This window comes from Ornithorhynchus anatinus, chromosome 13 (genome assembly GCF_004115215.2).
Source record: "Ornithorhynchus anatinus isolate Pmale09 chromosome 13, mOrnAna1.pri.v4, whole genome shotgun sequence".
NCBI classification, from domain to species: Eukaryota; Metazoa; Chordata; class Mammalia; order Monotremata; family Ornithorhynchidae; genus Ornithorhynchus; species Ornithorhynchus anatinus.
The window spans coordinates 14,337,074-14,363,619 of record NC_041740.1 but is presented as its reverse complement, the minus strand read 5'-3'; the positions used below and the strand labels follow the sequence as shown (position 1 = coordinate 14,363,619).

The 26,546-nt window shown below is 40.8% G+C and overlaps 1 protein-coding gene across 5 annotated transcripts in view; it reads right to left on the bottom strand.

Annotated features, from left to right (window-relative positions):
- ZNF438 (zinc finger protein 438) overlaps positions 1–26,546 on the bottom strand; it is a 214,633-nt gene that overhangs the window by 97,981 nt on the left and 90,106 nt on the right. For 3 of the 5 annotated variants that reach the window (XM_029077560.1, XM_029077559.1, XM_029077563.1), the window contains exon 6: positions 13,655–13,739. The exons of 1 other annotated variant lie outside the window; for it this stretch is intronic. The gene's annotated coding sequence lies outside the window, so the exon portion shown is untranslated. Of the gene's footprint in view, positions 1–13,654; positions 13,740–20,050; positions 20,133–26,546 lie in introns of those variants that run through there. One more of the 5 variants, XM_039914004.1, reaches the window with a different exon arrangement.

Sequence of the window (26,546 nt, the reverse complement as noted above, 5' to 3'; positions counted from 1 at the left end):
CAGGTAGCATCACTTAGTCATAGACCTGAGACTGATGATGTAAAGCTATATTTTAAAGTCTATTTAATCCATAGTTTTGCCTGTATAAGAAATACAATTTGTTTCTGGGTTGAAAGAAGCTCAACCTTCAAAGTTCTTTGAATTTTACTTTGGGATGGTCTTCTAGATGCTCAAAACTCTCTTTTTTTGAGTAATATTATTACCTCATTGAATACATGAAAAGACCCATTAGGGTTTTCTTTGTCATATATAATTATAGACTATAGGTATCTGGGTTGATTTCCATTTACACACATTTTAACTCAATTCAGCTGAAATCAGAAGTGAAAGCCTTGGTGTTTAAGAATACCAAATACCCAGCTTAGTTCTTCTGATCCCATTTGGGTCAGGTAGTCAAAAGGAAGTCCTGATATCCAGCAGTGAAATGCAAAATGTCACCCTGACACTCTCCAGACCCAAATTATTTTCCTAAATGTACCACAAACCTATCCACCAGCAGGCTCCATCTTACCGATCTGTTTTCATCTCTTACTATGCCTTAGTCACTCTCCACCTCAGCAAAAAAAATGAAAAAGCCTCCTCCTTACAGTTTCTAGATGGTGTTCTTTCTTTCTTTCTCTCCTTCTCCTCTTCTTCCTCCCTCCTCCCCCCCCCCCCAAGCTGTCTTTTATGGCAAGTTACAGCCTACCTATTCCTGCCATCATACCTCCTGTCACTCCTTTAAATCACTACTAAATGTCCACCTCCTTCAGGAAGCTTTCCTTGATCGACCCCACCCTCCCTCCTAATACTGCACAATCTATGACCTTTAATACCTTTGGACTCATTCTTTGATTATATGCAACAATAAAAATAATCACTGTGCCATTTTTTTTGGCACTAACTGTGGGACAAGCACTGGGTAGATTCAAGATAAACAGGTCAGACAAATTTCATCCCCATTTTACAGATGAGGAAATTGAGGCACGGAGCAGTTGAGTGACTTGCCCAAAGTCACACATGCAGCAGACAAGTGGGGGAGCCAGGATTAGAGCCCAGGTTTCCTAATACCAAGGCCCATGCCCCTTCCATTAGGCCATGCTGTCTTCAGTATACACATATGTATGAATTACATTGATTTTATGTTCATTTGCTTTCCCTATTAGATCCTTGAGGGCAGGAATTATATCTATTCCTCACTACTGCCTAGGGCCAAGCCCCAGAAGGGTACTCAGGAATACTGAATGATGATGGCAGGCTCAGCTCACAGTCTTGTTAATGTTGGGTAGTCTGGATGGTTTCATGGAGATGCCCTCAGGATAGGGTGGGGCTCAAGGTGCCATTAAACCCAGGTCCCCTCCCTTCAAGCGTCACTCCTAGTGCTAACCTCAGACAGTACTGTTGGTATATGGATGCCAGGTCCCTGAGCAGGCTGGATGGGGGGAGGGGGGTGCCTGTGGGGCTGGCTGAAAAAATGGCAGCAGAGGGAGAAGTTGATTCTCCTTGGCTTCTGTGGTGCTGCTCTCTAACTTGGCTCAGAGCCAAAGCCATACCAGTCCGATTATCACAGAGCCCATCGCTGTGATGCTGGTTTGACTCAGAGCCAGGATGGAGGGAGAGCAGTGCTCAGGACCGTCCTTGCAGTGACTCAAGCTAACAACGGTATTTATCAAGTGCCTTTGGAGTATACAGTCAGCACTGTACTAAGTGCTTGGGAGACAACAACAGAAGCGAGACTCTCTGGCTCTTGGAGCAACTGCCCACTAGGAGCTCCTGGAAATTTGGGGCCAGAGCAGGTGCTGCATGGCACCAGGGCTAATCTGGCCCTGGCAAGTATTATTCAAGTACTTGTTGACCCTGCTACTTGGTTGACTGGGGGTAAGAAGGAGCCCTGGTGATTAATTGGTGCTTTCCCCAGACCTACCACAGCACCCTGCCCCTGGGATGCTAAAATGATACAGGGGCTCTCTTTCTCTCTCCCCTCTTCCTTTTCCCCCTGCAATGCCCTGGTCAGGAGGATTCATCACCCCACTTCCTTCTGCCCCAGAAAAGAGGCTAAATTGATAGAAAGAAAAGCATTTTGCCGGTCACTGCTAAAAGTTGCTATACACCTGTAAGTATAACGATAAATAAAAGATTGTGGGGGGCAAAAAAGAATCAGAGTAAAATTACAGGCCATTTATTGGGTTATATAAGGAAGGAAAACTAAATTTCTAATTGGATTTATAAAAATTGCCCACATTTGGCTAAAAAAATTGCATTAAATCTAGCTATTTTAATTTCTGAATCGACCTTAGAAATGAAACAGTGGATACTGGGTATCTAAAAAGTGCAGAGGCCTTTCCTGCGGAGTCCTGAAGGGGATCGAGAGACAAAGGGCTGTAATGGACTTTCCCTGCAGGACCCGGGGACCAAAAGGCAAACTTTTTTTTTTTTTCAGAAGCTTCTCAGAGAGGATTAGATCACTTTGGCTCCTAGTGGTTTAACCTATGCTTGTTTTATAGAAAGAAAAGAATTCTAAAATAGGAGAACACTGAAGATAAAAGCCCAGGTTTTTCAAAATTTAGCATATATTAACTATATCATTATTCGAGCAGAAAGAAGACTGTGTTATGTGGTAAGTGGAGCTACAGAATTATAATAACAACAGCTTTACAGCATTACACCCATAAGGCACTTTTATTGAATGGCAAATAGTCTCCTCTTCTATATTCTGTGTGCATTGTATCATAAGGTGCCTGTAGATTCCCTTTGACGGAAATTGTTAAGTTCCCTTTGAGGGCACGGATCACATCTACCATCTCTGTTGTACTGTACTTTTCCGAGCATTCAGTTCAGTGCTCTGTATACAATAAGTGCTCAATAAATACCATTTACTGAGTAATTGATTGTCTAGCCATGTGTTAGATGTGCTTGCTTTTGGGGAGAGAACATAGAGCAGACCAAATTCCTTCTCTTAGGCTTCCAGACAATATCTGTAGGTGGTACACGATTATACCTTCAGCACCGCTGATTATGATCATACTTGGAAATGTACAATTGCTTCGGAGAAAAAATATCCCAGGCCTTCCCAAGGAAGATTGGATATGAGGAACCCAGGCAGCATTTTGATGGCTCAAGTATTCTTCTATAAATGTGTTCCTAAGTAATTCAGGACCTCACGTTAGTGTTTTAAGTTTGGAATCTTATCTTGGTTTCTTGGGGAGCAGACTCCTTGACTGTAAGCTCTTCCCCTAGACAGAAGGTACCCTGTGGGCAGGGAACACGTCTACCAACTCTGTTATAGTATATTCTCCCAAGTGCTTAGTACAGTGCATACAGTAAGCACTCAATAAATATGATCGATTGGCAAATTGATTCCTCTTGCTAGGACATCAAATTAAGAGAATTAGAGTTGATACAGCAACACTCTATAAGTCTATATGTGCTCTGGGGTTGGGGGTGGGGCAAATGTCAAATGTCCAAAGGTCACAGATCAAAGTGCACAGATGATGCAGAAGGGAGAGCCAGCTGGGGAAAAAGGGCTTAATCGGGGAAGGCCTCTTGGAGAAGATGTGACCATAATAATGCTTGAAGGTGAAGAGGGTAGTGATCTGGCAAAAATGGAGGGGAAGGGAGTTCCAATCTAGGGAGAGGACATGGGAAAAGGACACAGATAGTAAGCTGGTGCTAATGGAGCAGAGTGTGTTATCTGGGCTGTAGCAGGAGATTGGTGAGGTGAGGTAGGATGGGGCAACCTGATTAAAATCAATGGTAAGGAGTTTCTGTTTGATGTGGGGGTGAATGGATGGCCATTGGAGGTTCTTGAGGGGTGGGAAGACGTGGATGAATGTTTTTATTAATAAATGATCCTTGCAGCAGAGTGAAGTATAGATTATAGAGGGGAGAGACAGGAGTCCAGGAGGTCAGTGAGGAGGCAGGTGCAGTAGTCAGGGTCGGATAAGTGCTTGGTAGCAGTTTAAATGGAGAGGAAAGGGTGGATTTTAGCACTGTCCAAGACAGGGTTTGGTGACACACTATGTGAGTGGAATGAGAGAAATGAGTCGAGGACGACGCCAAGGTTATGGCCTTGTGAGATAAAAGTATAGTGATATTGGCTACAGTGATGGGAAAGATGGGGGAGTTCAGGGTTTGGGCGGGTAAATAAGAAGTTCTTTTTTGGACATGTTTGAGGTGTCAGTGGGATACCCAAGTAGATATGACTTGAAGGCAGGAGGAAATGTGAGACTGCAGGGAAGGAGAGAGGTTAGATCATGACTGTCAAGTACTAATTAGTCAATCAATCATTCAATGGTTTTTAATTGATCAGTGTAGAGCACTGTACTAAGCAGTTGGGAGAGTTCAAAACAGTTGGTAGACACATTCCTTGTCCACAAGGAGCTTACAGTTAATGGACCCAAATGGACCCAACACAATAAAGACTATTCTATTTTATAAACATAAACGATCGTATTACGAATGGATCCTGTGGTTGTCGAAACCTAAAGAAGTAGATTTCTAACTGCTAACCATCCCCCATTGCCATATGCGTATAAATAGGTGCTAGTGGCAAATAAAGTGCCATAGTGTCTGTAAAATGAAAAAACTGTGTTTGGAATTAGTGAAGATAAAAAGTGTAACCCAAGATATATGCATACAATGCATCTTGAGAAAACCCATTTTAAAATAAAGTATTTTCAAGCTCTTTCCTAATGATACACAAGGTTTTATAATATGAAGTTACAATGTAAGATGTTCTATCATTTTAACATTGACATGAAACAATTAAATTAATCTATTCAGCAGACAAGAAATAGAATATTTCACTTTGGACAGAAATGTAATCACATTTTATGCTTTCAGGAAAGATCATTGGTTGCCCAAGCTTGGAATTAAATGACTGAGCACTCTAGGTTGACATAGGCACAACAAGGGAATTGAATTTTCATAAAAGCAATTGAATACACTAAATTTCCAGGAATTGCTATAATGTACGTCCACTAACTAAAGACACCTGCATAATTCTCCAATGGGGTCCAAACGATACACACTCCAACAGAGAGGTGTCAATAAAGTATACATTTGATTCCATGGATTGGAATGTAAAGAAGTATTACTTGTTACGTTAAAGACCAATATATGAACAGAACACAGGTAAAATTTTGCTTTGAGATTTTCAAGCCTTCATCTAATCTTAGCAGTCAACAAATATGATTAGCTCACACAAAACTGCCCAGTTTTGTGACACCAAAGTAAATTATTTTCACTTGTCATAATTCTAACTTAGCTGATGCCCTACACCAGTAAACCAACGCCCGAGTTGCTATCCTCAAGGACAGAACAAAAGTGAAGAAGTAAGAGCAATTTCCTCTTTCAATTTGGTGACAAGATACTGTAAAGGAGCTTCACAGCAGAATGAGTATGCGATACTCATGATGAGTAGCTCTCACCCCTAAACGGATGACTTCTAAATCTACCTTAACAGGCCCAATCTCTCAGCTGTTTTACAATCTTGTATTTTCTCCTGCCTTCAGGAAAGTTCCACATAAGATGACCCTCCAGCACGCAAACATCAAAATGAAAAACACTGCATGCTTCTCCTTCCCTCCCAAATACATTCCTCTTCTTAACTTTCCCATCACCACAGCAACCCTCCCTGCCTCAGATGTTCAAAACCTTGGCATCACCTTTGGCTCGTCTCTGTCTTTCACTTCCTACATTCTGCCTCTCAATCTTATTTTCCCTTCACAATATATTCCAGAACCACCCCTTCATCTCCACCCATACAGCCACAGATCTGCTCTGAGGCCTTGTCACCTCCAGACGGGAGTATTCCTCAGTCTCCTTCCCTGTTTCCCTGCCTCCAGCCTTTCCCCTCTTCAGGCTATACCTCATTCAGCTGCTTTGTTGTTAGCTGCATACACATTCCAAATGAGGATTACAAGGCTAAATGGCTCCAATCCTTTCTCCACACCCATGTTACCCAACACAGAAGGTAAGCACCAACTGTTCCTTATTTTCCAGATTTGTTCCTTAATTGGGTCCAAATGTTCCTTTTTTTTTAACTATTGTGGTCTTTAGCCCTGAAACTGGATGCCAGCAATGGCACTCCGCTGCTGCCCTTTTCACTCCCAGCCTCTGCTGCTGACCAACTTCTAAATCGTGAACAACTATAAAATGGTGACAGTTGCACCCCACACCCTATCACTCTTTTCACACGTGGCAATGTCTGCTGACCACATTTTGCCAGTTCTTCCAGATGGAAGGCTGTTGGCTTGTCTTCTCTCCCAGAAGAGATATCCACCAGCCCTCTACCCTGTCTGCTTCTTACTAGCTACCCTGCCACCTTGCCAGTGGGGAAAGAAAAATACTCGTGCCTAACCATAAATTTTCATACTCAGCGTCGATCTAACGGTTCTGGCCAAGATGATGTATGTGTTGAAATTAGGAAGAAATCATAAATTTCCGAGCAGAAATAAGATGATTTAGATTTAATAGAACTGCCTAACAAAATATATCGGATAAAAGTTAATTAAAGGAAGTGAAATGACAGTTTGTTAATGGGGCCTGGACCTCTAAAAGTCTTATGTGAACCTGAATGTACTTGGACCCTATAATGTATCTCCAGCAAAATGTAACTTGACTGGAAGGACCAGGGCAATTTATAGTATCGACACATTTATGATGTGAAAGAGTCCAGAGAAGCATCTGTACAGAGCTAAAACTAAGAAATAAGTCTTATTCGTGGCCTATAACTTAACCCGGTCCATTGTTTTGTTTTAACCATATAGAAATCTTAATTTGCTGTTTTCTGTTTCTTAAATATGTGTATTTCATAAGCTTAATTTCAATAAACAGGAATAGCTATAGAGAAGATTGCACAGCTGTTAGCATAAATGCAAACATTTGTTTCAGAAGGCTAATAAACGATTTTTTAAAAATCCCTTTTATTTTCTGTGCACCTGCTAGTGCTCTTACATACAGGCAGAAGGCAAATAGGCAATTTAATTTTTTTTGTACTTTGTTTTCAGATGTTAGAATTTGTAAATATTACTGACATATACACAGCTACTTTCTTCCTAACTGACCCCAGTGGCCTGAACTACAAAGTTTGGCTTCTGGGCCGTGCAGGCCCTGTAAGGGCGGAGGAAGACTAGGGAAATTCAGCTGCATGTTTCAGAACATAACAATAATCAGGCCTTATAGCATGACAATGTCTTCTTAGGAGGTGAAAATGTAAGTAGGACATTCCTTGAAAATACTCCCAAGGAAATGAACTGCATATTTTTTCTATTTGGATGGCCCTTAAAAGATGCAACCTGAGCCACATGCACAAGATTGTCGATGAGACTTACAACTAGAGGAGGAACAGCGTGATTTAGTGGACAGTGCACGGGCCTGGGAGCCAGAACACCTGGGTTCTAATTCCGCTCCACCACTTGCCTGCTGTGTGACCTTGGACTGTGTCCAACCTAATTAGCTTGTGTCTACCCCAATGCTTAGAACAGTGCTTGACACACAGTAAACACTTAACAAGTACCATTATTCATTCGTTCAATAGTATTTGAGCGCTTACTATGTGCAGAGCACTGTACTAAGTGCTTGGAATGTACAATTTGGCAAAAGACAGAGACAATGCCTGCCCAATGACGGTCTCACAGCAATATTATCACAACTTTTCTGTGCTTCAGTTTCCTCACCTGTAAAATGGGGGATTAAATATTTATCTCCCTCTCACTTTGACTGTGAACCCCATGTGGGGCAGGGACTGTGCCTACCTGATTATCTTGCATCTTTCCCAGTGCAGTGCTTCACACATAGTAAGAGCTTAACAAATGCCATTATCAATATCACCATTATTAATACATATTAACTCACAAAATTGCCACCACCACATAGTTGGCCCACCCCAACTTTCGAGGAGGAAATGGAAGATTATTTTTTGTACCACATAATTGTAATCAGTGAGAGTCACACCCAAGGGTGGAGTTGGGTGGGAGTAGTGAGGACAGGGACAGCCCAGCAGGGACTACAGAGAGGCTAATTCATTAAATGTCTTATGTGTGCCGCACTTGGGAAAGTGCTAGAAGTACGAGAAGCTGTCTCAAGTGTCCTTTTACCTACAGTCCTCTTCCTTCTCCCTCCCCCCCTTTTTTTTCCCCTCCCGGTACCCTTATTGCTAGACTTCATTCCCTGTGTAATAGTCCCTCCCTTGTTTTGGGATTGCAGAAATTATGCTCCAAAGTGGGGCAATTATGTAAGTAAATATGGTAACCATTTAAGAACCCGTCAAAGGGCAGGGACTGTCTCTATCTGTTACCGATTTGTACATTCCAAGCACTTAGTGTAGTGCTCTGCACACTGTAAGCACTCAATAAATACTATTGAATGAATGAAAAAAACATTAGGGCCCAAAGCTCAAATCTGGCGACTTAGATCAGGGGCAAAAGGGAAATAGTTCATTTCTCAGAAAATCAGGGATCCAGTGCATATTACAGCCATCGTGTTGCTGGTACTGGTGCCGATTTTATGCCCAGGTGTGGTTTGCTATGAATAATTTATTCTCCTGTAGGCTTGCACATTAACACTTACCAAGAGAAGGAGGATCTCAGGGTGAAAGGTCTCATCCAAAACATCTACTCATCACTATGATATGTTTACGCCTAATCAAACTGCCCCTCCATGACTCCGACTGCCTAAAGAGATTAAAGAGCCTTGCCTACTCTCAGACATAGCCCTATTCTCTTGGTTAAATTGCCTCTATCATGTGACTGGAAGTTTTGCTGTTAGGATAAAAAAGAGCACAAATGGATTCTGTGAGGCAGCAGACCTAAAAGGCAGAGGTTATGAGAGGAAAACAGAAGGAAACTGACGCCGCAAAGAAATTTCTTTCTCCTCCCACAGCCCCTTATTCAAGGGCCAGGAAACTCCAGTGGACAATGAGGCCCTTCTGTTTCTCTGCTTGACACCATGTGTCCAGTGATGGGGGTAAGTTGATGATTTTCACCCTCCTCCCCCCAGCCAAAACAATCAATGAAAATGCTTATGAGCCTTAACCCTGTTCCAAAGATCTGAGCCTCAAAGGATCCAGGTGACAGAATTAGAAAGAAAACAAGTTCATTAGGAAGGCTACTGGAGTAATTTAAACTAAGACCAAATATATTAGATCATACCCTGTATATCATGAACTGAAACCTCATCTGGGACAATCTAAAACATTATCTAGAAATATGTCAAAGAATATAACCAAAAAACACAAAGGGGAGGATCTATAACATTACCAGAGAAAAACTGTTCTAGAGCATAGCCTAAGAGTTCTAAGAATCAAAGACTTCATGTAAGGAAACTCTGCAGGCATTACCAGAGGCATTTATTGAACGCTTACTGTGTGCAGAGCACTGTTCTAAGTGTTTGGGAGACAGTGTGATACAAGAGTTGGTAGACACATTCCCTGACCACAACAAGCTTACTGTCTAGAGGATATTTATTTGTAAATATGTATAAATTCAGTCACAGGAAAGGGAAGAACATGTTTGCTCCATTGGATATCTAATTTTGCCACTTAATAAAGATCACTGATGTGAGAAGGCCATTTTTTTTTCATGAAGAAAGGCCTTTTTTCAGAACAATAATCATTTTAAACCCACAGTTTCTCCAAAGAGATAATCCTCACTTTGCTTTTCCATTAATATTGCCTCTAACGGGAAAATAATGACTACGTTACAGCTGAATCCTCACTAACATTAAATGATGGGATGAGAAAAAATGATGGGTCTTTATAACTTGCCCAAGAGATTCATAATCATTAGTTTAAAATAATGACATTTGCTTTGAGCACAGTGAAAGTGAGGCTAAGTTAATGAAACTGACCAGCTCTGTAATGTAACACAGTAATAAAGGAATTCAGGTAACGATCTTCGTATTTTCAAACTGTTATTCTAAGCTTGAGAGTTCTGCCAGATAGCGCTGCAATATATAGTATAAATATTTCTAGTATTAAAGGGTGTTATTAGTTTAAGATGGGGAATATGAAAAATGAAGAGCTATGCTCTTTTAACATTTCCACAACCTCTTTATAAAGGATGTAAAGGATTTGGCATTAGCTGTGAGTTCATAGTGATTCTGGATATGCCATCTATTTATAAAAAAATGCAAAAGGCTGCAGTGATTAACTTCTCTTCCTTCATCCTTGGCAACATTTCTAACAGTCTTCAATATATAATAGCTATTCATGTACATCTGCTAACACCAGGTTTATTCCTAGCATCTTTCTGGACACACTTCTTGATGCTCCTGCTTTTCCCATTTAATTGACAAAAGTGAGCTGATAGTTCTGAACTTAGAGTGGAAGGCAAGTTGGAGATGCCGTGTCACCAATAACATAGCTTGATGATATTTGTTTTATTATGAGCCTTCACTTTCAAATTTACTTATATTTTCCAGAAAGGCATTTTTTAACAGCATCTACTCCAACCCCAATACCCAAGCAACTCACACTTGACGATCAATGTCAGTCAGTATTTACTAAGAAGCTAAAGTGGGCAGAGCACTCTAATTAGTGCTTCAGTACCACCGAAAGCGTAGACATGATCCCTGCTCTCAAGTTGTTTAAAATCTAGTAGAGGGGCTAGACAGTAAAAGAAACTCTAGGTGGGAGGAAGTAACAGAGCATGAAGATATGAACATAGACACTAACGTGGGGTTATGAGTAGTTAAGGGCTTAAGCAGCGGGGGAGTGCTTAAATGGCAGTTAGGAGCTATATTTGAAATATCAGGGAAGGTCTCTTGGAGAAGGGTTTTGAAGATGGGAAGAGCATTGATCTGCTGGATGTGAAAGAGGAGAAAATTTCAGGAAGAAAGGAGGGCCTGAGCACGTGGTCTATGGAGGGAGGGATAATAATGAGGCACGCTGAGTAGGTAAACTTGAGAGGAACAAATGGTGTGAGATGAGGTACAGTGGGAGAAGTATGGATATGGAGTGGATATGGACTTGCTTTACATAGGCTCTAAATATGGATTTAAAGCAGTCAATCAGCTCATCGCCTCCTATCTTACCACACTGCTTTCCCAGTCCACACACTTGACTCCTCCAAGGCCAACTTACTGTAGCTCGATCTCATCTATCTCGCTGCCAACCCAACCCCTTACCCATGTCCTCCCTTTAACCTGGAATTCCCTCCTCTTCCTCCATGTACAACAGACCACCACTCTCCCCACCTTCGAAGCTTTATTAAAATACCATCTCCAACAGATATTCCCCAGTTAAAGCCCTCTTTTCCCTGATTCCCTCTTCCTTCTGTGTCACATAACCACTTGCATCTGTACCCTCTTAGCATTTGCTATTCACCCCACCCTCAGCCCCACAGCACTTATGTACATAACCATAATTTATTTATATTATGTCTGTCTGCTGCTCTAGATTGTAAGTTCCTCGGAAGAAATTTTTCTGCCAACTCTGGTGTACTATACTCTGCCAACCACTTGCTCAGTAAATATCAGTGGTCATTGATCCTCAAGGAAAGAAAAGAGCTGATTAAGTGCCTTAAAGGCAATGCAACAACCAGGACTTTCTGCTTGATGCGGAGAATAATGGGCAACTATCCGAGGTTTAAGGAGGGGAGAGGCACTGGTAGGATGATGTTTAAGAAAAATATGTACGGCAGCAGAATGAAGTATGGAGTGGAGAAGGGAGAGACTGGAGGCTGGAGAATCAGCAAGGTGACTGACAGTGTTTCACTGTGGATTCCTTTCTATTAAAATAATTGAATCATAAAACTAAAATTATTGACAATAGCTGGGGTATGGGAGAATAGAATATTTGAAGATTTTTTACCCCTTGTTTCTCTCCTGCCCCCTCCTGGATGACACTGTTCCTCTGGGTTTGGAAGGTGGACAGCGAAAAAGCCCATTGTGACCATAAACATCAAGGGGATCCTGCCAAAATCAGCTCAAGATTTTAATAATATAATATTAGAAGACAGGCTGAAAGTATTTTTTTTTCTCACTGATGCTTCCCTTTGAAAGCAAAAAAGGAAGATCATTGTTTCCCATGTGATAGATGTGAGGTATCAGTGGAATTTCAAGCTATAGAGTGCAACTTGTGTGAAAGTGCAAACCAAATCCAATTCAGTTTTCTTTTTGAAAAGAAAAACAAACATGAGAAAAGTCTAGTTTTGTTGTACAGGATAAGTGAAAATAGCCTGTCTCTCCCCACAGCACGAGGTGAAGGATTGGTCTGGCCTTGATGGTTCTCCAGATGTGCTCGGTTTTTGTTAAAAGGTCTGGGACCATGGGAGGATCATTGCACAGGGCTTCACAGCCCCAGAGACTTTTTTTATGGGATTTGTTAAGTGCTCACTATGTGCCAGGCCCTTTACTAAGCGCTGAGGTAGATACAAGCTAATCACATTGGGTACAGTCCCTGTCCCACGTTGGGCTCACAGTCTTAATCCCCATTTTATAGATGAAGTAACTAAGTCACAGAGAAGTTAAGTGACTTGTCCAAGGTCACAGAGCAGACGAGTGGCAGACTGGGATTAGAATCCAGGTCTTTCAGACTCCCAAGACGGTGCTCTATCCACTAGGCCATGCTGCTGCTTTTTTTCCAGCTAGGCTTTAGTTTACCTTCTTGTGAGAAAGGATGGAAGGAAAAAAAGGAAGGAGAAGCAATGTGGTCTAGTGGATAGAGCAGAGGTCTGGGAGTCAGAAGGATCTGCGTTCTAATTCCTGTTCTGCACTACTTGTCTGTTATGTGACCTTGGTCAAGTCACTTCACTGTGCCTCAGTTACCTCAGCTGTAAAATGGGGATTAAGACAGTGAGCCCCATGTGGAACATGGACTGTGTTAAACCTGATTAGCTTGTATCTACCCCAGTGCTTAGTACAGTGCCTGGCACGAAGTAAGCGCTTAACTAATACCATAAAAAAAGGACATCATGTAAGAACATGCAACAGTTTTCCTTCAGCTCTTCTAATTAATTGACTGTGTCAGTAAATTGGAGATTGGGAATATGTGCAACAAAAAAGTTGGCTCCATTTCACAGTTTCTAGCTCATAATGTTGTTTTAAAAGATGTAATTTCATATTTGAAATGAGGGCTGGGATTATATTTTGCTGACTATAAAGGTTCAACTTTGCCCTGAATTTATCTTTTTCACAAAAACATTAAATTATTATGCCACGGAGGCTTTGACTCTAATTGATCCCATTTCTTTAACTCCATATCTTTAACTGTTCATCTTAAACCAAAACTGATTTGGGAGAATGTCATTTTTATGATGCTGCATTGGCTTCAATCTATGAGAAGAGATTACACAGGCCTTTGAAATCCTTTTCAAAGGTCACATTTTCAATGAAACAAACCTATTTGCCCCTTCATTCCTACACCCCCTAGACGGATAAAAATAGGAGAACCAAACCCATGGCTGATATCTGAAAGGTTGCTGTTTTAATTCTCCTCAAGTTTTTCAGCAAGTTCCTATGGTAATGCATCCCAGCTGGTAAAGGATAAAACTTCTGGAAGCAAAAAACAAGCAAAATGTCTTGGCTCTCCAGCTGTATGTTATTACTTGATCCCCAATTCACAGGAAATGAGCAATCATTTAGTACTGACAGGTACATACTGAAGCTCACTATCTTCCCTTTAAACCTTAAAAATAATGTGCTACAGAAGTTTAGTATTAACCTTAAAGTTTACCTCACATTTCTGCCAAGGTTCCGATGATATCTCGTGAAAGCTTTGGAAAATGCAATGGGAAAACACTGCCAGCAAACTGGGAAACCTGGGAGGGAAACAAAAGTCATTCTAAGCACTTTTTGTTCCCAAAGACCTGTAACTCATGGGTCCCTTGAGATGCCAAAATTCTGGACGCATATATCGCTAATCGGGGTGTAACCCAAATTGCTTCCTTAATGGACGGTGAGGCTTAACACCAAAATGATGGTATGGGGAGTCAGTGCCTCCCTGAATCAAAGTTCTGAAGTTGGACTATATGGGAAACAATCAATTTTACATAATCAATTTCAAGCAAGTAAGAAAGGTTTTCCCTGTTTCTAGGAAACTTGATACATTTGTCCCTCAGTCTAACCACTGCAGTTTTCAGATGATTAATTACTTTTTAAAATTGGAAACATGATGAACAAAGTTATGTGTGAACTGTAAAAAATATTACTTATTTGGGAATTTTAAAGTAGTTTGCTCAAATCATTTTCCTCCCTTTATGGTCTCAATTTGTGTGTCAGTGTTCACCTGTTTCAGCATGACTCGCCTTCCAATAAATAAATCCCTAAATATGGAACACATGTGCTTCCCAAACTGAATGTATTGGGGAAATCAGAATTGTCATCAATTCTCTTTTCCCATGTTCTTAGTGTGTCCTTCCACTTGGAGCCTATTGGGAATGCTACTGGCTTCAGATGATGACCAACTCACAACCAAATCATGGGCCAGGAGTTCTGGCTCCCACTGTTCTTAAAATTCTCTCTTAGAATCCAGAAAGCCTATTTATTACTTTATTTTTTAAAGGGCACCATGCAATGATTTAAATAAACCAGCACATTGCTTGATGTGAATTCAAAAAGTGGAAGACTTCTTCTACTTTGTTTAGAACATATTCACCATTCAGCTGCAGTAATGACTCTATGAAGCAAAATTTGCCGGTAATAATTATGTTGAAATATTTTTAGACCCAGGAAGTGTACATTTCAATTCAAACTCTTCTCTGTGCTGAACTGCACCTTTTGAAGTAGACCTTCATGGGGTGAACAGGAAGACTACAACATTTTTATTATAGTTGGCTTCCTTTACTGAATTAGCGTTTATATTTTCCCAGTAGAAATCCCCAAATTGAAAATATAGAGGTGTCAGCTAGCACCACTTTAGTTAAGGTTGTGTCAACATTTCCTATAAACCTTGTTTTTCTAGGGTTTATAACTAGACCATAAAAATTTGCTCAGACCTAAAAGTTGGCACGGAAAGCCTCGGACGGGGAGGGAATTTTTTCAGAATTTGAAAAAAAAAAAATCACTTCAGATGCTTTTAACTTGAGCTGGTACTAAAATGGCAATGATGCTTTTTTGTATGACTAGCATAACTTTGCTTAAAGACAAAGACTTTAAGGGATTATTTCATTAATACAGTCTAATCATTCTTAATAATTTAGACATAAAACAATGTCTGAGGTGTTTCACTCAAACACAGTGGTTGCACATCTGCAGTTTTCCCCAAGGCATTTTTTTTTTCAAATTTTTGCCTGAATTTTACTGCAAAAAACTGCAAGTGTTTCAAATGAATCCTACTAATCTAAAGTTAAAATGATTTTTAAATATACATTTCATCTTTTAAATATACAGCCCATCACTGCATGATGCATAGTTTAATATATCTATCAATGAGTATATCTCAGGTGAACAAGGAAGACAACACATGATTTGTCTTCTATGTAAAATGTTGGGGTTCTTGAAAATAGAGCTTTGATGCAGAACACGGGCTAGCCTGATAAACGACGCATGAAAGGTCTGATTATCTCAGGCTCCAACTGGAAATCTTACTGTGACTCTCTCACTGCACAGCAGATGATTGGCGAATCCAGAGGCAAAGAGCTCAGTGTTTATTTGCCGGGAGAATCTCTGCATCGTCCTTTACTATCAGTGGTATCTGTCTTAACTGGTAAATGTCTAGAGGGCCAGGCCATGTCTGTTCAACTTGCTTTGTACTGCATGGCCCCAACTCTACATTGAGGTATGCTTTGGTGACAATGGAAGAGGAATTGCTTCCAGACATGGCAAGAGCTGATCAGGAATTCCAGGTCCCTTCTTTCCTCAGGGAGGAGTGCAGCTGTGGAGTCTGTGGATGCCATTTTTAATCTCTGGGAACTCTCACTGGCAGCAGGCATTTTCCTGGGGGCGGAACCCCTCTCCACAAAAAGGCGGCTATCCACTTTGTAGGGATTAATCGGTTGGGCAGGACATATCTGTGATTGGGCTTGGAATTGAGACCTACCTACACTCCTGAGACCCAAACTGTTTTGTGGGGACTTGCAACAAAGTCGGGGCGGGACCGCTGAGGATCAGGGCCAGTCGGTGCCAGTACCGTTGCCGGGATCAGGTCTGTCTGTGTGGGTACCACTGGTGTATTCAGGTCAGTCAGGGGCGAGGACTACCTGGACACAGAGATGAAAGCACTGCATCCACAGCTATCAGGATGCAAAGAGTAAAAGTCTGGAAAGTCTTCTGGAAAATGAAATGCTCTCTGACCACCCAACAGCAGCCATCTTCTCACAGGAAGCCCCTCCCCATTGTGAACAGTGAATGGGCGCGTCTCTGAGACGCTCAAGACCTTGGCTATGGCAAGGAGACACCACCATGGTTAGTTTGACAAAAATGACTCAGGAGCTACAAACTACTTATACTAAAGAAATGCATTCAATATGCCTTGTGACTCCTTGTGGCTACAACAACCTGGAGGCCTGCACAGGGATGTGCGGCACTAATATACTTGCTCAAACCTAATCTCAACACTTGGGATATATCCAGGTTTATTTAATTACAGATTTTGATTATCTTATTATGGCATTTAAGTGCTTACTATGCACCTGGCACTGTACTAAAGGCTGGGCTGGATACAAGCTGATCAGGTTGGACACAGTTTCTGTCCCACATGGGGCTCACAGTCTTTATTCCCCTTTTTATAGACGAGGTATCTGAGGCACAGACAAGTTAAGTGACTTGACCAAGGGCCCACAGCAGACAAGTGACAGAGCCAAGATTAGAACCCAGGCCCTGCTGATTCTCAGACCCGAGCTCTATCCACTAGGCCATGCAACTTGTTTTTGTAAGAACTCTCTTTCCCCTACTTAAGTGAAAGCCCCTCGTGGCCACAAGCTACATCACTTGTTTGTTTTATACCTCCCAAGTGCTTAGTTCAGTGTATTGCACCTAGTGGTCCCTTAATAACTGCTATTACTATTGGAAACATACATGACCAGTGGGGGGTTGTCAAAGCTGAAGAGATCCAGACACGGGCCGATTTTCCTCAAATAAGGAAATGATCATCATAAGGAAGTTTAATGGCCCCCAAAACACTGCTAACACCTACTCTGAAAAGTCCAAATGATTCTACCCTCACCTGAGAAAAACTGAAATATTACACTAACGGGAGAGTAATAGTGTGTACTATCCTCTCCCCTCCCCTCTCTCCTTGCCCCCATAGGGGTTTCAGAATACCATTCCATTCCATCCCTACAGGAAAACCCTGGTTATCTATCCATGAAAACTAACAATCAAAAACGTGGAAGACCTGTGTCCATTACCTTCATTCATTCAATCGTATTTATTGAGCGCTTACTATGTGCAGAGCACTGTAATCGTCTCACTTTGCATTTACTTAAGTACAGAGGTTATCAAACCAAACATGGTGTGCATCTGAGAAAGTGATCTCAGAGTCCAGTTTTATTGTGTGGGCATATGGAATTGAACACCCCAATTAAATATTGTCCCGCTGTTCAGACTGTTTGTTTCTTATAATGGTCTAGAGTCTCACAGCAACTCCTCATGGTGCTGCTTTGATCAAGAGCTAACAACATTCCTACTAGCAACACTGTTGATCAGAGGCTCAGAAGCTGGCTATAAAAAGCTCTTGAGACTGAATGCCAAGAATATGCCCACTGGCTATTAAAAATATCAAACCTCAGAGTGGAGATAAAGAGCACTGAATGAAAAGATAGCTAGTTGTGTGTGCTCCTTTAGAGTCTATGAGTTCAGAGTCAGCTTTGTTTATAAAAAGTAAAAAGGAATAGGTTGTTTGATCATATTGAGGACCTGACCCTTTTAATATTTTAAATAAGAAAAAACGCAACACCATTTGATAGACATTTGCCTCAGAGGTACTCTATTTTATAGATTTGTAGCAAGTAGGGAAAAAAACTTAGATTGGGCTTGACTAAACAGTTTTACACCCGGTTTTGCTAGCACATGTAGGCTTCTTCTTGCGGAGCTCCAGCATAAGGAAATCTCAGGCCGCAGTTCCCATTTGTGTGTGTGGCCCGCCCCCCTACCCCTGTGAACATGTACACAGCAAGCTGTATCCAAACAGGCTCGCACTGTTGGACGAATGCTCCCTAAATCCCCAAGTGCATTCTAGCCTAAATGCAGAGCAGAAACACACATTGAGGCAGAACTGAGTGAATGTGTTACTTCATTCTCATATGTTAATAACGAATGGTTTGTTAATGAAGATACAGGAATAAATTCTGCAGAAGTAATGAATTCTAGACACATCTAGACATAGTGAAATCTTTCTTGTTATGGGTTTTTGAGATTGTTGGATCTGCGCAATGACTAGAATGATCTAGTGAAATTAATCTCTGTACAGTACAGTAAGCTACTGTTCCACACAGAGGAAGTCTTGCTCTGAGGCATTAAAGAATGACCATCCCAGGGTTGGCCAGTACAGTGCTCCCTTCCAGGACTAGCCCAGTGCTCGCATCAGCAGACTCTCAACACCTGTGAAGTGGTCAGCATGTACTGGAAAAGCATTCTCCTTGGCCCTAAGGTTTTTCATGCTTTTTAATAAGCAAAATTTCAGTCTCCCCTGTGCATCTTTTAAAAAACTTTCTTGTGCCTTAGGTTATATTACAAAATGGAAAGAAACCTCTGACAGGTTTGCTGAGGTACTACGAAGTTTTACATAGTCTAACTCAGGGTCTACATTCTCTTTGGAGAAATGGTATTCCAAGAAGCCTTTGCAAATTTCTCTCTCATCTCACCACTGTTTTTCAATCATTGGTATTTATTGACCCCTTGCTGTGTGTGGAGAACACTGTACAATGTGCTTGGGGGAGTCAAATACAACAGAGATTTAGCCCAAAAGGAGCTTACAGTCTGGAGGACTGCATAGTGTCCTACTTTTCCTACTTCTGCCAACTCAGCAATGTCACCTAATTCCCTTGTAGCACTTATGGACAGATCTTTATACTGCATTGATTCCCTCTACATAGACTTTATTTTAGTGACTATCTCCCCTGCTAAATTATAAGCTCTTTAAGGGGAGGGTTCATATCTACTATCTCTACTGTACCCTCCCAAGGATATGGTGTGCAGCACAGAGTAAGTGCTCAGTAATTCCTGTTGGGTAACTGGTTGACATTCACAGTGGGCCAAAATGAGAGTAATCCTGGTCTTTAGTTTTTTAGAGGATTAAAAAATGTTCTATCAAAGCACAAAATCTGTATCTGATATTTTGCCAGTGGTCATCACCAAATATGGGCAAACAATGCAATTGGGGGGGAATGTTCTATTAGATTGATTTTTGATCTGCCCAGTTAATACCTTTCTCTTACCACATAGTAATGCTGTGAGGGTAAAACAGGTAATCTGAAAGCCATTTGGAATAATTAATTTAAAAATACCAAACTGTTAGACTGAAAGGGCCTTAAGAGCACAGACTGTATCTTTTACTTTTGTAAGATCAATTAATCAATGATATCTATAGATCACTTTTTGGGTGCAGAACACTGTACTAAGCACTTGGGAGAGTATAATAGAGTTGGAAGACATGATCCCTGCTCTCGAGGAGCTTAAAAAAGAGTACCTAATACAATAATCTGCACATAGTAGGTGTTCAATAAATACTAATGAATCAATGAATGAATGCAGATGAAAGAGAAAAGCAACCAAAATGAGGTGGGGAATGGAGAAGCTTCCTCATGGAGAAGTGGGGCAGGCAGAAAATAAGTAGTTGCCATGAACTCAGGAAAAAATGGTCCAGAAAAGGGAAAGTTAGAGATTGTAGAGAGGAAAAACTAGAGATGTTATGGAGTACTTCCCTAAATATTCGGATGGATGCCCAGAGGGTCACCATCACACAATACCTCCAAACACCCTGCTGCTACTGTTGGTGACAGAATATTGGGATGGATGGATCAGGTCTATATGTAATGTCTTTCATTTTTCATTTAATTACACTGGGACAGGCATATCTTCCTAGTTCTAGGACATGGTTACACTTGTGCAATGACAGACAGTACAAGGGGGTCCCTCATCCTGAATGATTGGGAAGTACTCCGGAATCCACGGGTCTGCCAACTCCACTTACTTCAGTGCTGTGTCCAAATGAAAATTTCAGATGAAAAGAGAGTGAGGTCTCTTAATTTTCCTTTTTCTTTGCCTGCTGCCACCTCGAAACAGAGCATCAACAATGGTAAGAAATCAAAATGAAAATAGCTATGTGTTTCATCACAGCTTATCTTCAAAGGATTTTTATTAAATAATTAGAGATGATATCTACTGACAATTGGATAGGCTTTTCTACAAAGAAAAATGAGAAAATAAATTCTTGTCACCAAGGGGATAGTTTGTTCTTTGCAAGAGCTACTCTTCAGCTAATGTCCTTGAAAATACCATTAACAAGTGGAATACCGACAGTTTTCAGAAGCACTATTATGCAAAGTAGTACTAATATACTGTTTATTACATTTGTTATTTCATATAGTATTGATTGTAATAAATACCAGTGCTCCATTTCATAGTTCTCAAAAAGTGGAGGTTCTGTGTCTCGCCATGTTTCCTGTTGTTTAACTCTCACAGGCGAGGATGAAAGAAGAAAACTGCAATCTCTGCTGGTTGGCGAGAGCAGCTGTAGCACTGACCCTACTGTAAGCTCTGTGGAACTGGGGACTGTGCTTACCAACTATACTGTACTTTCCGAAGTGCTGAGTATAGTGCTCTGAACAAAGTCTGTGCTCAATAAATACCACTGATTGACTGACCTGTCTCCGAAGTCAACACTTCAAACTAAATGCAGCACTTGGAAAAGCAGGGCCCTGAATGAGAAACCAAATTCAGTGCTAGAGAAGCACTTATCAAGGGCCATCATGATGCACCTTGTAGATAGTCTCTCTGCTTAGGACAACACAGCCAGGACTTGCTGTTGAAAGATGGCAGAACATTACGCTAGACACAGTCGTCAATCATTTTTCTAATAATGAGAACCAATAATAGCACAGGGTGCCAGATCTACCTCCTGTTCCTTTCTGCTGCCCCATCCACCTGCCTATACCATACTCTGCCAAGTGCAGTGCCATCTGCCTACCTGCTGTTGCCCTGGCCATCTGCTTATTGCTGGAGATGGTGATGCCCAGTTTCAAACTGTCTACTCTGTGTATCTGGGAAAGTGTTTTATAAATTTAAAGTATTAATTAGTATTATTTCTAATGCCAGTTGCTAACACATTTCCCTCAATCAAGATCTTGTGAATTTTTTTGACAACTAATTATCAAGAAAGAGTACATTTCCACATTTTGAAGATCAGATTCTAAAATGCAACTGGATGACTTTTCTGACTCGCATGTGATTTTAATGACAAGTCAGACACCAGCACCTGCCTGTCTATCTCCCTTGAACACTGTCCCACTAATAACAGAATCTTAGAGGGGAATGCTTTTACTAGTCTTCAGAGAAGGTATTGTTGATAAGCCCAATAAAACTATGGGAAATATTTATGGTTGTTTTGGTCCTTATGAACGAACAGATGAGCAGAAAGTTAGGAGTTTCAGGTTCCTTGTGGATCAGAGTTGAACATTTACAGCAGTCATTGCCACATTCGAGGCAGAGACTGAGGTGGTAGAGGACTTAGAGTGGTCCTGGGCTGCAGTTTTTCCAAAAGGTGAGAGGATCTCACACTGGAACAAAGGCTGATGGGAAATCCTAATGTGGTGGGGGCTGGGAAGCTAAAGGAACAAGGAGGGACCTCTCACCCTTTCTGGGAAAAGTATTACAACAATAGTGTGATATAGTACCAGGTCAGGCCTAACAGACATTTCCCAAGTTATTCAAATATCTGAACTTGGAGAAATCACTGTGGCCTGTTGGCATTGTTGGAACTCCAGATCTCCCAGGAGGCAATGAAGAATTTCAAGCTGAACTTCCCAAGCTTTCCAATATAGGAATGCTTCTTGTAATTATTGGTGCTCCTAAGGCACCTCTCTTTGGATATGCACCTTACCAGTCTCTTTCAGCATAGAAATAATCTACTGAAATCACTATTAAAGAATTAAACACACTGCCTCCTCTTACTTTAATTTAGGAGAAGACAGTGGAAACTTTCCTTACCTGATGGCTTGGACAGTAAGAGAAGAAGAAGAGGAAAAGGATAAGGAAGAGAAAGAGCCAAACAGAGAAGAAGAGGAGGAGTGGGAGAGGTGGAGAGAAGATTGACGCAGAAGGGAAGAAATTTAATAGCATCCTCTCACCATCAATACATATTTGTTTCCATCATCAAAGACAATTTTCTTAGCTTCCTTATACCCTCACTCACTCTTGCACACTACATAACATGTGAACAACCTAAAGATTTGGTTCCTACAGCTGTGTCTGTGCCTTGTGCTTACGACAAAGAGTTGATATCATGGGGGTAGGATCTTTACTCCCTGGTTCTAAGAGATCACTCATGGGGGTCGGATCTTTACTCCCTAGGTCTAAGAGATCACAACACTGGTTTTAAAGTTAACATTTCCATATGGATTGAAAATAATGTCAAACTGCCATTTTGCTTTAATAAGTGCAAGGATCAACCATTACCAAGGGAATGGCCCAAATGCAAAGGAAGGGGCTGGTAGTTTGGCAATTATGAACACTTTCTCAAAAATGCTCAGCTTTTCGAGGTCACAGTGCCTATAGAGTTCATGTCCTTATGCCCTGCAGTCCACAGTTAGAGAGTCTTCCATTTCAGGAGGCCTCCTGGCCTTCAACTCCTCTTTCTTGCCCCAGGTTCCTCTTATCCTACATCCAACAATTCCTCTCAATTAATCAATAGTATTTATTGAGTGTTTACTCCTTGGAGAGCACTATACTAAATGATTGGGAAAGTACAGTAGAGTTAGAAGGCATGATCCCTGCCCTCCAGGAGCTTACAATCTAATAGGGAAGACAGACACTAAAAAATTCTGTTTTCTATTTCACTATTTGTTTTCTGCAATTGCCCTTCCTGGTTTGACAACAGTGTAACTTAGACCTAAGTCTATCAAAATGGAAACACTTGTAAAATGGGTGTTAAAGTTTTCATAAAGTATGCTTGCTTATTCTTAATCTTCTGGGGACAGATGAACATAGGCTTTGCCTCCATAAATTAAAGGGAGACTAATAGAGATAACAATGTTATTTTTTATATGTTTCGTAAGGGCTGAGTACTGTACTAAGTTCTGGGCTAGATACAAGATAATCAATTCAAACACAGTCCCTGTCCCACATGGGGCTTGCAGGCTAAATAGAATATAATGTTGGTATTTGTTAAGCGCTTACTATGTGCCGAGCACTGTTCTAAAATAGAAGGGAGAACAGGTATTGAATTCCCATTTTCAAATGAGGAAACTGAGGCACCAAGAAGTTAAGTGACTTGCCCAAGGACACAAAGCAGGCAAGTAACAGAGCCATGGTGAGAACACAGGTCGTCTGACTCGGAGGCCCACGCTCTTTCCACTATATAATCATTTGAAAAAAAGAGGCAAAAAAAATGTGCTGTAGTGAAAAGGAAGTTTGGGAAACCTGAATCATCTGAATTGACTGTACTCATTGTTGGAATTATGTGGATAATTGTTATATATTTCACCTCACTCTGTCTCTGTAACTACAGTCTTAGCTTAAGTATAGGTGTTGTGTCCCATGATGCTAGGGCTTCCCTTCATTATCTAATTAGTTGAAAACACCCTATAGGCCATATGCTCTGGGACCCTTCCCCAGAGGGTTTATTGCTGGTTTCAGAAAATCCCAACAGGGGCATAGTGTTACTTCTGACCAAAAACCCATAAAGTGATTCAGTAACATAATACAAAGCTAGGCTATCGGGCCATGAACTTGGTTTCTGGATGAGTTTTCTCCTTGGACTAGTTACTCTACATTACTTTCCCCCTGCACCAAATCATTGCACTATTTGAGGCTATGCTTTACACTGTACTTCTTTTGTTTCAGAGGTCTGTAAATGGCATTTTATTTAAGCAATAATGACTGGTGTACAGGGTACTTCCTGATAGTTAATGACCAACTAGAAGAATTGTGAGCCTGAGGCAATGCATATAATATGCTATTAAACTTGGAAATTTGAAAATGTAAAGAAAAAATAATTACCTTTTTATGCACATTGCCATGGATACAGAGGTGTGTTTATAGTACCAGTCTTTACCTAGAGGTTAAAGACAATAAGCAACCAATGGGAAGTGAAGACTTCAGCCTCAATGTTCCATTAACTTAATAATGCTTGACATTGCCTACTAAGGATGGGTTCCTTTAAGAAGGTGCACTTACACACAGAAATAGGATCTGTACCATGTGACACTGATTTCCATAATAAGTCTTCATATTTTATTGAACAGATTAGTAATCAGTATTTAAACTAGCTAACCTTGTAAGTAATCAAGTTCTGCTTCCTTGGCGAGGCAGTAATTTAAATACCATTTTTTTTCCCAAGAAGGATCTTTTTTTGTCTTTAAATTACATTCCCATATTTTATGTATTAGTGCCAGGAAGGCTTTTTTAGCTGAATCTATTATGGTAGTGCAGTGCATACCTCAGAGATTAACATTTATGCATGAAGGTGAAAAATAGTCAGTGAACTATAAAATACCTCATACTTTATAAGGTATGAGTAAGTTCTGTACTTCTGTATAAGACAGGCTTACTTTTTCTTCAATAAGTTCCTTACTTATTGTAAGGCCTATGGAAGACTGTGACTTGTTTCATTAAGTTCATCCCACTGCAAGTAGGGCAAAGTCAGCACTAGAACCCAAGACCCCACTTGACTGTAAGCTCGTAGTGAGTAGAAAACAAGTCTACCTACTCTGTTAGACTCTACTGTCCCAAGCGCTTAGTATGCGGACATGAACGGGCAACCCCTGGAGTCTCTTCAAAAGTGTGGAAACAGTTTTGAACATTTTTGTAGAAAAGTAATCTGGGCAGCAGAGTGAAGTATGAACTTGAGTGGGGAGAGACAGGAGGCAGAAAGGTCAGCAAGAAGGCTGATATAGTAATCATGATGGGACAGGATAAGTGCTTGGATGGAGAGGAAAGGGAAGATTTTAATGATGCTGGGAAGGTTGAACAGACAGGACTTAATGACAGACTGACCATGTGTGTTGAATGAGAGATAAGTCAAGGATAACACCAAGGTTACGGGCTTGTGAAACAGAAAGGATGGTGGAGCTGTCTACAGTGATGGGAAAATCAGGGGGAGGACAGGGTTTGGGTGGGAATATAAGGAATTCTGTGTTGGACATGTTAAGTTTGAGGTGTCAGTGAGACATCCAAGTGGAGATGTCTTGAGGCAGGAGGAAATGCGAGACTGCAGAGAGAGAGAAAGATCAGGGCTGGAGATGTAGATCTGAGAACCATCTGCATAGACTGTCTCTATTTGTTGCTGATTTGTACATTCCAAGCGGTTAGTACAGTGCTCTGCACATAGTAAGCGCTCAATAAATACTATTGAATGAATGAGTTCTCCAAGGAAGTGGTTGTAGATGGAGAATAGAAGGGGCTCCACAACTAAAACCTTGAGCGACTCCCACAGTTAAGGCAGTGGGAGCAGAGGAGGAGCCTGTGAAAGAGACAGAGAATGAGCAGCCAGAGATATAGGAGGAGAACCAGGAGAAGATAGTGTCAATGAAGCCGAGGTTGGATAATGTTTCCAGGAGAAGGGAGTTGTCGAGAGAGTTCAAAGCAGCTGATAAATTGAGAAGGATTAGGATGGAATAGAGTAAAATGAGGTTTAAGACTGTTAACCCCACTTGGGAAATTGACTGTCAAACCTGATTAACTTGTATCTACTCCAGTGTTTAGTACGGTGCCTGGCACATAGTTACTGCTTAAACACCATAAAAAATGATAAATGCCTAGCCAGTGTGGTAGATGTTTAAATGGAAAGGAAGGGATGGATTCTGGAAAGAATATGGAGGAAGAACCAATAGGATTTGGTAACTGATGGAATATGGGGATTAAAAGAGAGGGAAGAATCAAAGTCTAATCCCATGTTTAGGGACTTGAGAGATGGAGTTTGGTGGCATTATTAACTATGACAGGAAAGTTAAGTCTTTCTAACTTAGGTTTCTCTAAAGATCATTTGGTTTTCCCCAAACACTTTGTCTAGAAATCTAATACAAATTACTGTAATAGAAAATTTAAAAAATCATTGTATAGTAAAACTGTCAGCTTTGATGATATCTATAAAATATATATTCCTTTCATTAGCTCCCTCTTTGTAGTATAAGTTCTTTGGGGGTCAACTTTAAGATGATTTAGCTTTCACATTTTATAGCTCAAATATCTGTTCTAGATCTCCCCAGCTTTTGAAGGTGATTGGATTATTGTTTCTGTTTGAGAATTCTGTGTTGTTCCTTCTTGTACCAGCATTCAGGTTGGTTATTTATGGTCAAATTTAAATAAAATCTCTTGGTCTTTTTGAAATCCAATTTATACCAAGTCGTTCTGTCCTAGGTTAGCTGGCACCTCTAACATCTAAAGACTTTTCATCCTTAATCATTTTTTTAAAGCCAAGAAGTGAGATGGACCACACAAGTAGGTGGGGCTTGGGGAGGCCTGAATCATCT